A 4,315-nucleotide genomic window follows, 5' to 3' on the forward strand; every position below is an offset into this window, starting at 1 on the left:
TGAAAGTGAAGAGAGAAGGAAATATCACTCCCACTTATGGGAAGAGAAGGAAGCTGAAGCCCAGGGAGGTTTACCCAGGGTAGCTAGTCTCTATCAGAACCAGAACCATTCCTCAGACCACTGCCTCCTAGGTTTAAGAAAATGTCCGTTAGTCTGTTTCACAGGATGTAGACCGGGTTGTACCCAGTCCTTTGACACCTTTCACAGAACTCTCTCAGCTATGAAGTCGTGGGGCCTTCACGGGGCCTGGCCTAGAGACCCCTGTATTTGGACAACCCTGCAAAATAAGCCTTCTGACACCGGCATTCACAGAGTTAGCATTCTCAGTTTAACAAAAACGTAAATGATTTTAGCTTTAATAGTTACATCGGAGCAGTTACTCCAGCCACTACTGCTTGAAAACAAAAAGCCAAAAGGACTTGTAGTTACCTTCACATGGGTGTTTCATAAATCACTCATTCTCACCTTCATATTCAAAGCATTTGTAAGAATAGGCCTTTCAGACTTCACTGACAGTTGAAAGGCAGGTATCTGTTGAGTGATAGATGAAGAGATTTAAGTTGTGATGATGCAAATACTACAGAACGCTTTCATTAGATCTTTCATCAGAGACTTCTGAACATGAGTTTTTTTTTGCCATTTTGGAGGTCAACATTTTCCTTTCTGGGTCTTGGTACAGAATAATGCTGAGGAAGCCAGACAATCCCTATTAAAAAAGTTCTGCTTTGGTGCTTACAAAAAGAATTCTTCTAAACATTAGCAAAAATATTCAAAGTCATTCTGACCACAGAATGCTAATGAGCTTCCCTTCCATTGCCAAGCAGGAGATTTGTTGAATTTATCTGGCCTGGGGCTAAATAAGCTATTCTTTCTGACAATCATCAAAAAAAAAGTCCCACTTGTTTGGACTATTGCTAGGGCTGACTCTGTAGCACGTTAGTTTAAAGGCAATATGGCAAGTCCTTGAAAGAGGCTAATGCAAGCTGTTAGCTGAGCCTGATAAAAGCTTTTCCTGGCTAAGAAGGTGATAAACATTGCCCGTTAATCTGCAGATGAAAGGAGGCTGCCTTCAGCAATATTATTTAAGCTGTTTTACCCTAAGTGCTACCAGCATAACAGGAACAGCAGCCGATTTAGCTTCTTCACCTTCGGAAAGCAGGCATCTCACCAGGGCATCTTGAAATGGCTGACTTCAACTAGTGACCAGGCTAATCCATCCAACTGGATTTTATCTTTCTCTGCAGAGAATTGAAGAACTAAGACCCCGAATTCATCACCACTTAGCGCCCATTCACTGAACGCTTTCTGTGCCAGCTCTCTGCTGGGAGCTACAGATTCAGAAGTACAATTCAGAAGTACAGTTTCTCTGCCCTTGGGATGCTCACACCCTGGTGTGAGAGACACAAATGTAAACTAACACAAAACTACTTACGGGTAACATTTTAGAAGCTATAGGGACTGGTAGGGATCCACAGAAGCAATAGAAGCCTTTCTTAGAGAAGACCATGTTTACACTGAATCTTGATGGGCAAATAACTTTGTGAAGCAGAGGCATCCTGGGTAGGGAGCTGGGGAATAAAAAAATAAGATTTGTTCCCTTTGCTCAGAGATGTCTTATCTGAGGGACCGAGAGAGGCATTCTTAAGAAAAGAATATTGTGCCTCCTACATGGTAGGCATCGACTAGTATTTGTTGAATGAATGAATGAAATGTGGTAAATACTATCATGGAAATATGTGCAATTTCTTTGGGAACACAAATAGAGCAATTAATTTTGCTTGCAATTAGAGGAAAGTTATGACATTTGAGCTGGTTCTTAATAGATGAAGAGGAGTTTGTCTAGCCAATAAGGAAGCAGCAAGCATTTCAGGCAGAGACATCTGTTCAGGAAGTAAAGAAAGGTCTTAGGTGGCTAGAGCCGAGGTTCGTGGTTGTGAATGTCCGAAGCTGAAAAGACAGGTTGGGGCCAGGCTGCCCCAGCCCTGTGAGCCATGCTGAAGTACCAGGACCACATTCTGCAAGGAAGTGCAGCCACTGCCAGTTCAGGCTTCATGGGGAGGGGTAAGAAGGTCACTTGTACATTTAGTAGCTATTGTGCCAAGCACTGTTCTAGAATTCTATGAACAGAAAGGACTAAATCTTTGTCCCCATTAAATTTGCACTCTAGTTTGGGAAATAGACAATGAAACAAACAAAACCAACATTTATAATGTCAGGAGATAAAAAGATTAGGAAAGACTCTCTGAGCTGATATTTCAGTCAAGATCTGAATGAAGTATGGAAACATAAAATACAGGGAACTGCCTTTACTAGTGAATTAGGAGATCTGAGTTCTAGTTCCAGCTTTAGCCTTTTCCAGTTGGGTGACCTGGAAAAATTATTCTAAACCCACTGGGCCTCCAGATGGCTGTTACACACAGAAAAGCATAAGAGCTTTGCACAAAGTTGGTGCTCAACAAATGTTGGGTGATTGGATGAATATTAATAACCAAATTATATTTAGACACTTTATTATTTTTGCAGTATTATAACCTTAGGTCAAATGCCATGTCTGTTATGATCCCTTGTGCAATCATACTAACCTAGAGTTTCCTTTTTCTGAAAACACCTCTCCCTCCCTCACACTGCCCCTTACTCTAGAGTGTTATGGTATCTACATTCTTATGTAAAGGGCGGTGCTTGGTTGTATTCAGCTGGAATCCAAATCTGAAAGTTAGTTCTCTTTCCAAATGATAAGTGACATAGCTACCATTTACTGAGTGCCTCTAATGTGTCAGTGGTGGTGGCCACTTTACGAGTATTAAAAAAACCTTATAGGATACCACTCACTACTGTATCTCTAGGGTCCGGCAAATGCCTGTCACATAATAGATGATATTACATAAATATTTGAATAAAACAGTCTCAGAAAAGTTAGAAAATGTCTCCAAGGTCACAGAGAATACCTGTTAGCAGAAAAGAATTTCAAACTAGGCAGTTTCAAAAGAATTTGAAACTGACAAGAAGGCTTGAGCCACGCTACCCAAAAGGAAAAAGTTGGGTTGTCCTCATTATGAAATCTGGAAGAAAAATCTCCAATGTCTTAAGACTAATCATACTAAACCCAGAGTAGGGCCTTAGTGTGGAGCCAACTGAAAGAAACCAGTTGCAGGATCCTAGTGGCTGGAGACAGATCTTTAGCAGAGTATTTTGAAGGGAAGCAAGGCATCCTCAACAAGACGCTCAATGAAGTGATAAGCAAATACATAGGCAGCAACTAGACGGTACCGAACTATTAGTTTCATAGCCCAGACTGAACAAATCAAGATAAGCAGACCTCTGGAGGAATGTTTTAATAGGGATTTCTTTCTAAATATTTAAAACTTTGCAATACAGTCCTTATGGAGTTGTTAATATGATAAAAGATTTGTAAAGAACCTAGTTGAGCACTTAGCACATAGTAGGTACTCAATACATGTCAGCTTTTCCCCTTTCTCAGCAATTTGGGGTGCTTCCACTTTTTGGCTATTACATACAATGCTGGTATGGACATTTGCGCATAGGTTTTCATGTGGATGTATGTTTTCATTTCTGTCGGGTATGCACCTGGGAGTAGAACTGCTGGATCATACAGTAACTTTGTTTAACCATTTGAAAAATTTCCAGACTTTTTCTTAAGTGGCTGCCCCATTTTACATTTCTAGCAGTAAGTTACGAGGGTCCCAATTTCTCCATATCCTCATCAACACTAGTTATTATCTGTCTTTTTTATTCTAACCATTCTGTTGGGTGTGAAGTGGTATCTTGTGGTTTGATTTGCATTTTCCTGATGATTAATGATATTGAGAATTTTATTTTTTTTTGAGACAGAGTCTCACTCTGTCACCCTGGGTTAGAGTGCCGTGGCGTCAGCCTAGCTCACAGCAAACTTAAATTCCTGGGCTAAAGCGATCCTCTTGTCTCAGCCTCTTGAGTAGCTGGACTACAGGCGCACACCACCACACCCGGCTAATTTTTACTATTTTTTAGTAAAGACGGGTCTCACTCTTGTTCAGGCTGGTCTCAAACTCCTGACCTCAATCCATATTCCCGCTTCGGCCTCCTAGAGTGCTAGGATTACAGGAATGAGTCACCGCACCCGACCGGTATTGAGAATTTTAAAATGTACTTATTGGCCATTTGTATATCTTCTTTGGAGAAATATCAGTTCAGATATTTTGCCCATTTTTAAGTTGTCTTTTTATTATTGAGTTGTAAGAGTTCTTTATACAAGTCCCAAAAGATACAAGTCCCTTATCACATTTGCAATTTGCAAATATTTCTCACATTCCACAGG

The sequence above is a fragment of the Propithecus coquereli genome, unplaced genomic scaffold (assembly GCF_000956105.1).
Source record: "Propithecus coquereli isolate 6110/MARCELLA unplaced genomic scaffold, Pcoq_1.0 Scaffold41, whole genome shotgun sequence".
Lineage (NCBI taxonomy): Eukaryota > Metazoa > Chordata > Mammalia > Primates > Indriidae > Propithecus > Propithecus coquereli.